The sequence below is a fragment of the Vidua chalybeata genome, chromosome 10, assembly GCF_026979565.1.
Source record: "Vidua chalybeata isolate OUT-0048 chromosome 10, bVidCha1 merged haplotype, whole genome shotgun sequence".
In the NCBI taxonomy this organism is placed as follows: Eukaryota; Metazoa; Chordata; class Aves; order Passeriformes; family Viduidae; genus Vidua; species Vidua chalybeata.
The window spans coordinates 19,031,688-19,044,357 of NC_071539.1; the positions used below are offsets into that span (position 1 = coordinate 19,031,688).

General features: G+C 43.8%; 1 protein-coding gene across 16 annotated transcripts in view; it reads left to right on the forward strand.

Annotated features, from left to right (window-relative positions):
- The window catches only part of SPSB4 (splA/ryanodine receptor domain and SOCS box containing 4), a 156,705-nt gene that overhangs the window by 75,760 nt on the left and 68,275 nt on the right, over positions 1 to 12,670 (forward strand). Inside the window, exon 4 of one of the 16 annotated variants that reach the window (XM_053951641.1) lies at positions 11,750 to 11,869. The exons of 14 other annotated variants lie outside the window; for them this stretch is intronic. The gene's annotated coding sequence lies outside the window, so the exon portion shown is untranslated. Of the gene's footprint in view, positions 1 to 1,034; positions 1,130 to 11,749; positions 11,870 to 12,670 lie in introns of those variants that run through there. One more of the 16 variants, XM_053951643.1, reaches the window with a different exon arrangement.

Here is a 12,670-nt window from a genome sequence, read left to right on the forward strand (position 1 = left end):
GGCCGAGCTTATTGGGGTTAGAGACCACAGCTTTTCAGGTAGTTATTTACTGATATTAATGAGTAGTGATCGAAGCACTTGCCTTATGACTGTTTTGTAACTTGCACTGGTTTGACTGGACTTGCCTTGCCTGTAGCCTTCTAGAAGACGTGAAGCTCACCTAAGAGTGTGGGGTTGGTTTTGGCAGCCAAAAGTATAATTAGAGTTTCACCCGCACGTCTCTGGCTTACAGAGCCCGGATAACGCAAACCTCCCGGCAGCCCCAAGGACGCGTGTGCTGAGTTTTCACGGCAGCGCCCGATGCGCGGCACGAATCCCGCGTGCGATCCCCGCCCGGCTCCGGCTCCGGCTCGGCTCTGCCTCGCACACCATGGGCCGCCCGCAGGGACTCGCTAGCAGGACTTTGGGCGCCTCCCTGTTGCTTCCCCTCGCGGGCGGCACGCCGGAAGATGCTGCTGTCCTTTGCCGGAGGTGCGAAGCCGCTCGCTGTGGCCCGTAGGGCGGCGGCGAGACGCGGTGCTGACAAAGTTTGCCGGTGGCCGAGGGCGACTTTCACGCGTGAGCGGCGGGGGCCGCCCGGCTCTGCGGGTGCCGGAGCCGCGCCGCGTCCGCGGGGGCCGGGCCGGGCCGGGGGGAAGGGGCGTTGCCATCTGCTGTTAATTCCGCGGTCATTGGATTAGTAAGCAGCGGTGATGAGATCAGCGGGATCGGCTTTCGCGAGGGGGCACGGCGCTCCCCAGCTGTGCCGGCTCTCGCATGAGGCGGCGGCGGGCGGCGCAGGGGGAGGCAGCGCGCACAAAGCCCGGTAGCCGCCGCAGGCCGCCGCCCCCGGGCAGGGCTCCCGGGCGGCCCGGCCGCCCCGAGCCCGCGGCGCCCGCCTCGCTCCGAGCGCGGCTCCCCCCGGCCGGCCCGGCTCCTCTCGCCTCCCCGGGGCAGCCGCAGGCAGCGGGCGGCGGGGAGCAGCCTCTGCTGGGCGGGCGCGCTCCGGGCGGGGGGCACGGGCTCCGAGCGTGGCGAGCTCGGCCACGGCGGCTCCCGAGTTTGTTTACTCGTGCTTCGCGTCTCGTCCCCGGTCTCTCCTCTCTGCCGGCATAGCGGATCGGTGGCGGTGCCGAGCTGGGGGTTTACGGTAAGTTTGCGATGAGCCAATCCCTCAGTTCGTGGGAATTCGGTGTTTTGTTGCACAGTATGTAAAGACGCGTTTGTGAGGGGATTTCTTGTTTTGTTTTTTTTTTTTTAATAGTGCTGGATTTCAAGCTGGTGTTTGAAGAAATACACTTGCATACCGTTTTCTGTTTTATAATGAAGTGCTTTATACTATAAATTAGTTTCTTGAGCTATGTAAGAGAATTATTTCTAGATGTTGGATAAGCGGAGATTTACGTTTCTCATAAACTGAATGTGTCTGACTTTGCGCTGCCGGACGCAAACCCTTTCGCCTCATGATTGCCACAAGCTAATGTTTTACAGTGGTTGCTTGGTGCTTTTTCGGGCAGTAAAAGCCAGACCTCAGTTCAGGTGTTTAGACCAATCTGAAATATTAAACTATCTTCTCCGTAAGAGTATGAGGGTAGCTGAACCTTCGTCAAGACAAACCTGAATTCGCATGCGAGACTTGAGTTTCAACAAAGAAAGGTATTGACTGAATTTGCCCTCGCATTACTGGTAAGAGCTCGGAGCCAGGCAGTGGGTTTGCTGTCGCTGTTGGGAAGCTGTTCCTGCCGACGGACCAAGGGCAAGGGAGCTGAACGCTGCCCCCGCCGCCCCATTCGTTCCTGGAGGAGCTCCGGCGTTGATGTGGCAGCGTCAGTGCTGGCAGCAAGTCATTTGTATTTCTTTGTGCCTAGCACTTGGAGTGTAGACTGCTACAGGGTGGAAAGTGTCCTATATAGATAGCCAGCTACCACTTCAGCTGCTGGTTTGATGCTGGCTATAGCCCTTCGGTGCTTAAGTCATACCTGATATTTTCACAGTGCTCTGTTTGCCTTCCGGTGACAGAAGCAATCCCTGATAAGATATCTCCACATTGCAAAAGAGCTTATCAGGAGAAAAAAAGCAGTCCCGGAGAGTTGATGCTTGTGGCTGAAAGTGGCCTGACTTGTGCAGTGTATCTCGAAGGATGCTGCATTTTTAATGTTGTTTCTGTAACTAAAGCAGCCCGTCAGGGACATGAATATCAAATTGCTGTTAGATTATTTGGTGCTGCTGACAGAGAAATGCCAGATACTGTACATTCTCCTAACAACAAGCGGAAGTTTTATAACTGGTCTTAGTCATGTAAGTCTGGTTTCCTTGGTAGCTAATGTGCCTCGGTGTCTTGCTGCTGACTCCGGATGTCCTTGGATGACCGTCCTGTGCTTCGGTGACCCTGCCGGGCTGAAGGGAGACTCGGTACTTCCCTGCATCACCGGGATGGGAAAACTTCCCAGCCCCGTGCCTTCCTGAGGCCCTCATGTGGGTGCTGCTCTGGAAGTACACACTGGTGCTGCTGGGCTCCGAGAGCCCTGTCTTCACTCCCGTCCCATCCCATCGGCCTGTTTGTCTTTGCAAATGTCACTGCAGCCAGCTCTGAAGAACCGGGCTTTCTGCTCAACAGGCTCTGGGGCTCGGGACTGAGAAAGCAGTGCCACCTTTTTGCAAGGAGCTTTTCAGAGTTGTGAGACTTCTGGGGTTGTTTTTGTTATTGTTTTTGGGGGGTGGTGTTTGGGTGGGTTTGTTTGTTTTTGAAGAAGTTGTTAATGGTTGGGGTTTTGTTTTGGTTTAGGTATTTGGGTTTTTTTTTTTAAAGAAGCATACCCCCCCCCCCATGAGAAGTACTAATTGGATATATTGTTTCTTGAAAGAACAGATTTTTCTGATTCTTGGTTTGACCAAATTATAGTCATCTTTATGACTCATGTTTGTGCAGCATGTGAATTTCTGAATGATGGGACATCTCTCCTATGACTCCACAAGCAACAAGTCATCAACTTGTCAGGCTTCATTGTTGCTGTGCAAACTTTTTAAATGGATTTTCCATCTACCAAGAAAATTCAAGGCAGCTATTTTTGTCTCATTTTCCTTCACAATCACTGTTTTCCCCTCTTCTGTTTATAGGACATTGACCTCTTTCTATGGAGAAGGAAAATAATTTTCACAGTGGCACTCAATGACATGTTGCAGGACTCCATGTAATGGTTACTTTGTGTTTGCGTCTTTTAATTGAGACGGCTGGAGAGTTTTCCTATGAGGAGCTGATTTGCTTACCCATTTGAGACATAGTGACAGCAATTGAGGAAGAAGGCATTACATGATTTTCTGAGATATTATTGTTAAAAATCTTTGGCTAAAGTGATTATCAAGATCATGCTAGATACTCAGCTGTTCCATCCTGGTAATTCTTCATGGCCAAGAAGAGGAAGGTAGAAAGAGGGATGCCTTATTCAAATTCTGTAAGCCATGCTGTGTTTTAGCTGTCTGCTCTCTTCAGTCTGCTTGGCTACTCGCTACTGCTGCACTGACATCCTCTGCTCAATTCTTTTTGTGCTGGAGCAACTTCACTTCAGTGCAAACTTGAGCTCTTGCAGTGGTAAATCCCAGGCTGAATAACAATAATGCAGAGTGGCCTTGATACTCACATCTATTTCCTGCATCAGTTAGTGATGCACTGTTCTTAATACGATATCCATGTAAAGGAAATCTAGATGTATTTTCTTCTCAGCAAGTTTCCCAGGATAGAGGATGGATGTAAATGTTGCTGGACTTCATAAATCCTCTCTGAAGACTGAGGCAAGACTGACGGTAAAGAGGAGTGGAGGCTGGTACTGCTGGGTGCCCGCCTTCCTGGCACCATCCAGGAAGCAAAGCTGGGCTCGTTGCTGCAGGAATGAAGGGCTCCATGCTGATGGATGGATGGATGGATGATGATGGATGGATGGATGGATGGAGTCCATCTGAGCTGTATCAATGTGGTGTGCACCTTGAGGCTCGTGAAGGTGCAGGCCACACGTGTTGTCCTGGGAATTTTAAGTGTTTATTAAGCCAGAATAGATCCGTTCTCTGTGATGAAGGCATTGGTTAAACCTGCCCAGTGAACAGTTAACCAGTTTTTGAAATCAAAACTCTCTGTAAAGTTTCTATATTATGGATAAATATTTGCCTATAATTCTGGAAGTTGTTGTTGGACTGACTGAAAATCAACAAGTGCTGTGGATTGAAACTTGCCAGACCAGACAGCTACCTCACCCACTGTATTTTTGATGGGCTTGTGTACATGTTGGTGAATCTGTGTCACTCACTGCAGCACACACAGCCTTTGGGGGTGACTTCAGGCTGTCTTTGCAACATGCTCTGCTAGCTGACACAGGTTGTGCTGTAGGATAAGATGTTAATGTATCATGTGATTCCTGGAAGAGCAGTTCACGTCTTCTGACTTCTTTAACTTCAGTCAGTTAGGCTCAGGTTGTTTGTGGGGGTTGGTTGTTTGCTTTTTGCCTTGAAAAGGTGTGTGTGCATCGCTACCACTGCTCTGGGCTGTGCACTGCCCATATACTGGAGAGTGCTGCTCCAGAAGGGCTGAAGGCAGCTTCACGGGTAACTAACTTTCCCAAAGAACAGCAGATGTGTTATTTTGTTACAGTGTCCAAGCTGCTGTTGCTTGAAGCCAGCAGTGTAGTGTACTTGACCTGTGCTCCCTCAAGAGTTAAAATATCTGAAATGGTGGATGCTGTCTGAATCCTGCTTTCAGGTGACCTTTGCAAGATGTCAGGAAATGCCTTTTCCTCAGCTGCTTGTACAGCTCTACAGCCCACAAACATTTAGATTGGATGGTGATAACGTTAAAAGTTCAGTTTTGGTTTGGTTTTTGTCTTTGGAAAGCTGGCAGTATATTCAGCAGCATTCACAGCCCATCAGGGAAAAATCTTTGCCCTGAAGAGATTTAACAGTGCTCTAGTGGCCTTGGTGGCAGCTTGGAAAAATGCATAAAGGAGAGCTAGAAAATGTGGGTTATGTTTTTGGTAGCAGTCGTGGTTAAGAGGAATTGGTTCTCACAGGGTGCCATGACTTCGGGCTAAGAACTGCCAGTAATTGATTGACTGGCAGTAATTGATTAAAACTTGATGGCTGTATTTTGGCTGCCTCTGCTCTATTAAAGACTGGCCCATCAAGAGTGCTGGGCAGAGTTCACTACTTTCCTTCCTTTGGCTCCTTTTCCACCAGAAATGGAGTAGTGTCAGGTACTAGCCAGAAATGCAGATAAGTTTATTTTTATATTTTTGGGGGGGTATCTTTTTTAAGTGGATGTCACCTTTGCCTCAGAGGCCAATGTGATGCAGCATTTTATTTCTGTAACAATTGAAATGCTGAAATTTTACATAATTTGCTGTGGTTTGGCCATAGCAATGAAGCATGTGAGGAGAATTTATATGTATTTCCATCCTTAGTAAGAGGTGAGGTGCCTGGACTTAAACATGGGTGCTCTGTGACCTAAATCTGTTCATGCTGAAGTCATTTGAACTTAGACCAATGCTGAGCAGTATTCTGTATAATTTTTTGCTTCCCTGTGCTTATTTTCTGTATCTTTGGATTGAACATTGTGGGGTAATCTTGCTTATGAGTAGTGTCAGATGACAAGTTTTATTGTGTTGCATTGCAGAGTGTGGTGACTTAGCAACTTTGAGGATTTGTCAGAGGCTGGAGGGACAAGTAAGCTTTGGTGTGCAGCAATGTAGGAAATCCATCTTGGAGCTGATTGCAATCTACTTCTTTCAGAGCTGTACAGCAGACTCTTTAGATGAGTTTGCCTTCTTGACTTAACCATGCATTTCCAGAAGCTTGTTCTTATACTGCCTTTCTCATCCTAACCTATTGCTGAAGGGTGCTGTGCACTTGTCTGCAGTTGTGCCCTTCTGCAGTAGCAACTCCTAAGGAAAATTTTGCCAAGAGATTTTGAGAAAGAGAAAAAATTGTTTGTATTTTCAGTGTCTCATCAGAAGAATAAGGATTTGCTTCCTGCAGAAATGGATCCATCCCTGGGACCTAACAATGGCTCACACTGCAGGAGCTCATCTCCTGAATCCTCCCCTTGCTGGGGTTGGGAGCTGCTGAGGGAATTCCCTGCCGAGGGGCTGGAATTTCTGCTTTGTCCTGAGGCAGTAGAGGCTTTGCTCTTCTATTCCTTCAGCAGTTTTCCTGCTTGGCACCTGAATATGGCCCAGATCTTTGTGAGAGGGGGAAGTGAGGCCAGTACCTAGAGACCATTCAGGCTCCATCTACACTTCACAGCAGCAGCCTCATGTAGCCTTTGTTAAAAAGAGTTCCTTGAATGTTCAAAAATCAACATATTTAGAGTTGCTTTTTTAGAGGAGTATTAATCATGCAAGAGCACTTGTATAGCTTTAGGCATGGAAAAAGGTGTGATTTTTCAAATCTGATGAAAGGTTTACGTACTTAATTATCATTTAATTTGAACTGCTTCTCCTCTATCTCTTCTTCAAATGAATGCAGAAACAAATTACCTCCAGCATCTATTCTTATTAGATATTGGAGGTCATAATTTTAAAAAAGAGCCACATTGCACAAAGTATTTACATCAGTGCTGCATTTCATACTGAGAGTGTGCTGTGCACAGAAATCCCTACATGGTGGTTGTAGGCATAGTTATGAGCTGTGTGTTGGCTCTTTGTTTTTCTATAAGAATATTCTAAACAATAGGTTTGCTCTGGAAGAGTGAAAATGGCTTGGTAGAAAGTTGGCTGTTGTCTTTGAACACTGAACTAATTCTCAAAAATGTTGAGCCTATTTCCTAATTAAACTATTTCATGATAGAAGCCACACGAAATGAAGCAACAAATTCAGTGTTCTCAACAAGGACTATATTACTTCACATGGGAGAAAATGCATGAGAGTCAAATCTATATGTATAGCCAAAGAAATAGTTGGTTTAGGAGTGGTAATTTTGAGCTTTAACCACTTTCTGAGTTACTAGTGAAATTATAAACAATTTCTTGTTTTGTGATTGACTTTAAGGTAGCTTGGACACAGTAATCTGGTGGCTAGTACTGGTAACTGGTACTTTTGCAACTTTATTTTCCCAGTGTTTTAGACTCCATGTCCAGAATAAGCTCTGCTTTCATTTGCTTTTGACAACAGAATGATTGCAGTGTTGTGAAGTGAATGGTTGCTTTAAAATAAAGTTTATATGCTAATTTATTTGTACTTGTATTCCTTGCTCAATAATGCTATTGCATATAATTTTGTAGTGTGTCCTGTATTTTACTCCATTTATGTGAATTTTTGGCTCAAGTTATAAATAATCCCAAAATCCAGTGTAGCTGACCTGGGGATTTAAGAGTTAAAATTGAAACCTGGTCCTTATGGTGCTGTTTGTGTGGTGTTTTCTGGCTAAGACACTTTCTTGAGTTTAAAAAAAAGGCCATTAAAATGAAAATTTACTGCTTCATTTGTTTGATTGTCTTGAAAGTTAATCCTAATTTAACATGTAAAAAGGTGTACTTGTAGATACTTCAAATTTGTGTAACAACTGTGCATGGGGAATTGAGTATCTGTTCCTCATGGCTTATGACTAGTCTGCTTGGATTTAAATTGAGGATCTGAAAGTGTGATAGGAGCACATGCTGAACTCTTTCAGAGACTTAGGGTATTCTGAGGCTCCAGCTAGCTCACCTGGGCAGTTCCATTACTTTGTTCTTTGCCTAGGAAAGGAGCAGCAGTAGTGCACCTCTAGACACGTACTAAACCTGAGAACAATAAATTAAATTCTGACCTTTGGTATTTTCATCCCATGCTTGAGCAAAGACCCTGTCTATGGAGCACATTTTGGGAGTCTGACTCTGCAAGGAGGTTCAGGTGCATTGTCATCTTGCTTTCAGAAATTATGGAGCATAAAGCAATCAAAAGACAGTTTTCAACGACAAGGAAAACAATTGTCAAGTGTGTCAGAGATGACAGAAGCTTGAACTAAAGTCAGTGGCACATCAAAGTCTATAAAAAACAGAAACATTGCCATCACAACCTCATTTTACTGTGTTGCTGCATATTAGTGTTACATCTGGTTTGTTCCAGCACCTAACTATCCCTGCACTTCAGCACCATCAGCCTCTGATGCTGGTAACATCTGGGTAACACTTGCTGTGATATCCTCACTTCTAAGTGTACTGGTCATTCACTAAATATTTATAGAGTCCTTCGGTTTTGATGTTGCAAGATAAAAAGAGTGGGTTTTCTATCATCTTTTGTATTCAAAGGCAAATAATACATTGAAGCTGGTGATTATTTAAAAGTATTATCACATCAAGAAGTTCCTTTGTACTGGGGTCAGTGTTGACGTAACTGTTTCTAGCAGGCTAGAAAACCTTGCAGAGTTCACTGCTGGCTTGTTTAGACTAAGATGCAGTGTTGTAAGTCAATGATCATCTACCAAAGATGTGAGAATGTGCTCAGGAAGGATTTGTTACAACATGTGCAGTATCTTATCCTTTGAGTTTAAATAGAACAAGATGTATTAAACAAGCATGAGCATGAGATCTGGCATATGTCCTCGTTGTTTTTAAATTTTTTTGCATTCTTATTAGTGTTATTTGAAACCAAGTGTGTGGGTGGAGAGAAGGAAGAGAGGCTCACCTGTGAGATCTCTTGGTGGCAAAGTGCTGAAGTGTGGACAGGGAAAGAGAGGAACATTCAACAGCAGTTTCTGAAGGTGCTGGAGAATAAGGTGATTCATTTGTCAAAGGGACCAAGGCTAAGTATTTGTCAGGATTTAAAAAAATGAAACGGGGAGTGAAAATAGACCTCCCAGGCAGGGTGCATGAAGGAAACCATCAGGAATTGCTGCAAGGTCCTCCTCCTTTGGTGCACAAACTCCTGTGAGGAGTCAGCAGTGAAGTGGTATCAGAACTTCCCTCACCTCAGTAAGCTGCAGTGGGATGGGAGGAGGTGCATGAGGCTGCTGCCTTGAGGTTGTGTCTAGGGATACAGTGGGCTTTCAGTTTATAATAATTGGGGTTTTTTTTTCAGAGAGTCACCTTCAGCACTGATAATTTGCTTGTGTTTCCTGCTCTTAGACCCAGCAACAAGAATCAATAGTTTGCTTTCACTTGAATACACCTCTGTCTAGCAATGGTGAATAATAGTGCAAGGGAAGAAAAAAATCCATATGTTTTAGTTCATGACAGTTTGACTGCTGGAAAAAGGCACCAAAGGGAAATTCAGAGTGAAATGTCTCAACACTCTGGGGATGTGAGAGTGACTGATGAGCTTGCTTTGACTGCTTTACTCCATCCACATCCTGCTAATAGAGGACATGGCAGCAGGAAGTCTTTGGGAATGCAGAAACCAACCCCCTCCCTTCACTCCCTTTATTTTTAGATTTTGTTTTCCCTGTGGTAAAATCTTTGGAACGTGGGTGAGCAGTGCCCAGGGTTAGATAGAAATGTGACTCAGTAGTGCCTGCTGCCTGGTGTGCAGTCATTCAGGAAAAGAGCAGGAACTGTTTCTCTCACCCTGGGGTGAGAGAACTGGGGATGTAATTCCAGCTTGTGTAGTTCTGACATCATGTTTTCTATCTACATGGATGAAGATAGAGAATTGATGCAGAACTGTTTTTCTTTTAACCATTGGAAGAAGTGGAAAAACCATTGGCTAAACCTAGCATCTAAATTTAGACATCTGAATTAGCAATGCAGGAAGCAGTAGTGTAGCAAACAGCTCAGTTCCTCTGGAGCACTGCTGGCTGGCAGGATAGAAAATCTGGGCACTTAACAGATGCAGGCATCTCTTTACACCTCCTGGGAAAAATGTGTGTGGGATTCTTCCTCTGGGTAATCCTTAAGCCAAGGCTAAACTGGCAGTTTAACTTTTGTCAGAATTCCCAGTGAACGGGTTTTCACAAGGGATTTTTTTACTTGTAGTTTTTTTGGTCTGAATATTTGCTTACAGTAGGGTTTGCTTCCACAGCTGTTCTGCATTTGGTTTCCGTAGTGGTAAGGAATGTGGTGTGCTGCAATCAAAGCTGAGCCTAATAGTCTATTGTAGAAATAAGATTGTAAGGAAAAATTCAAGCAGTTACTTTATTACAGCAAAGATGTGTGGGTTGATGGTCTTGGTAGAATTCAGTTCAGTCTCATGGTACAAGAAGAAATTTCATTACGTGTAATAATTAGCTTTTGAAATAAAGAGGATTATCTTTCATTTTAATCACCCTGCCTTAATAGCAGGGAAGAAAAACCATTTTATAAGAGTGCCAACTCTGTTCTCTGTGTTTTCTAAAATGACATTTTAATAGAATTTTATATTTATGGGACTGATACTTAAAACTTGTCATTCTTGTGGATTCTTACCTGTTCCCTCTGTATATTAACCAGCTGTCTTTTTAAAGACTGTAAGCTTCTGTCCTGCTTGGCTTGCAAAAAAAAAATCCACAAACAGTTCCTTGTGAGGAGAATTATTACTTACATTGATAATTTTTAACATGCAACTCTTTAATATTCAGCCACATTTCTCTTGTTAACACAAAGCATTGTATATATATACATTATATCCAGTATGTGAATAGCTTGTAAATAAATTACAAAAGTAGGTTTAAATTCATTAGTACTTAGCAAAACTAATGGATTGTAATCAGTGTAATGGCTGATGATAGATTGTGCTGTGCCAGCAGGGGAACTGGCTCCCAGAAGAAGTAACACCAGCTCAGGAATGACTAGAGACTGGCTGGTGAATGTGTTCTTCTCCAGATGCTTTTTTAATTCCTTCAATTAACTTGATTAAGCAGCTTGAGTAAGCAGAATTTGTAACTTGGAAGTTCTCCCATGTAGGATTTTCCCATTGCCTTAGGAATTAATTCCTTTAATACTGAGTCTGTGTACAGCCGTGGTGGCTCCTGTCTTGCACAGACACGAGATGGTGTGTGCTCAGTATGAGGGGCACACACAGGGGTGCTGTTTCCCCTCTCTGCAGTTGGTTCTTGGCAGAAGTCATAAATCACAATGATTTCTGCATACTGCAATTGAATGGAGCCTGACTACCTTATTTTTTTATTGGTGTTGGAAGTTCCCTCCTGCTTAGATCACTCTGAGTCCTCCATCAGGAGAGAGGGGAACACATTCTTCTCTGTGCCCTGTGGTTCCCAAGCAAGGGAATTGCATTTCCTAACTGTATGACCAGTGTCCCTCCCAGGTAACCCAGTGCATTCTCTTTTCTACCCAATGATTTATCTTCACAGCACATGTCATTAGGGAATAGGGAAAGGGATGTTAAATAGGGAGTCTGAAGGTAGCACAGAGTTCTTGTCCATCTGACTGCTTTCCTTGAAGACATCCCCTCCCTTTCCAGCAAGGATGGTGGTTATGTTACAGTATCCTATATTTTTCAGAGCACAGAAAAGTGGCCTCAGCTGGAACCAATTTCTATCCTACAGATCCTTGTGGTAGTGGGGAACCCACCCATCAGTAACTACTGCAGCACAAACAGTATTGACTGCTGAGTATTGTGGCAGCCTGGAGCTCTGCAAGGCTCAGCTCTTGTGATTACAGCTACTGGCTCAACAAATTGTTTTCCAAATTGGAAGTCATTCATTCTGGTCCTGGCTTGCAGTTTTTTGTATAATTATAAGTTTTTTGTATGATTACAAGTTTTTTCTGCAGTATCAGAAGTTGCAGTGTCTTATACAGATTGTCATAAAATCCATGCAGTAATTTCAGAAATTTAGATCTGTGCTTACAGGTGTGGTTTTTTTTTTTTTTTTCCTTAGGAGACTTTCAGAGAGGAGCTTGGCACTACATAGACTTTTTCAGCTCCCTTTGATTATGCTGTGTTAATAAGATGATAATGTATTCTGATAATTGCTCATGAGTCTGCTACCTAATGAAAGGTGAGGGTTGAGTGTGCTTCCATATGCTTCTCTTTCTAGTAGTGCCAGGTGGGGAGGTAAATATCATAAAAAGATGCTAAAAAATGGGTAAAATTTTAAGCCAAATGTGGCTTCCCAGTATTAAGGAAATTGACAATGGGATGTACAGGAAAAGGAGGGGAAGGGTTGAAAAGGAAAGGGAAACTGGAAAGACTGGGATTGTATCAAGAAGCTATTAACCATAGATGTGATGAAGATGATGTGTGGGGCAATTGAAAATACTTTTGTTTTCCATTCCTTCCTTCACTGTGGAGGAAGACCTCTGTTCATGAGAGAGATTCTCCAGGTGGTTAGAAGTGTTAATAGACTTCTGGGTTTTAATGCTCCATTAAACTTTCATACTGTATAAATTATTTTCTTCAAACTTGCCTCTATTTTTTATCTCTTGACTATGAATTGTGACAAAGTTCATGCTAGATATGAAAATGCACTACTCCTCTGGATCCCATGATTCTTGTAGCAATTTCGGTGTCCACACAGCACTTCAGGGAACAGTTTATCTGTTCAAAGAATGGTTGGAATTTAAACCCCCTCAGATTTCCAGTATCCTTAGATATTTTTTCCTTAACCTCTTGGCCAAAAGGCTTGCTTTCCTCCTCTGAAACTATTTGTAGTGTTTGTGCAGTATCCCACATGGTTTTACATTCAACAGTGGTGTGGTCTGTACATGTCTTGCAAGTATTTTGCAGCAGTAAATGATTGTTCGAGAAATGCAAGTTTGCATTTAGGCTCAAGTGAAGATCTTGGTTAGTTCAAATGGTT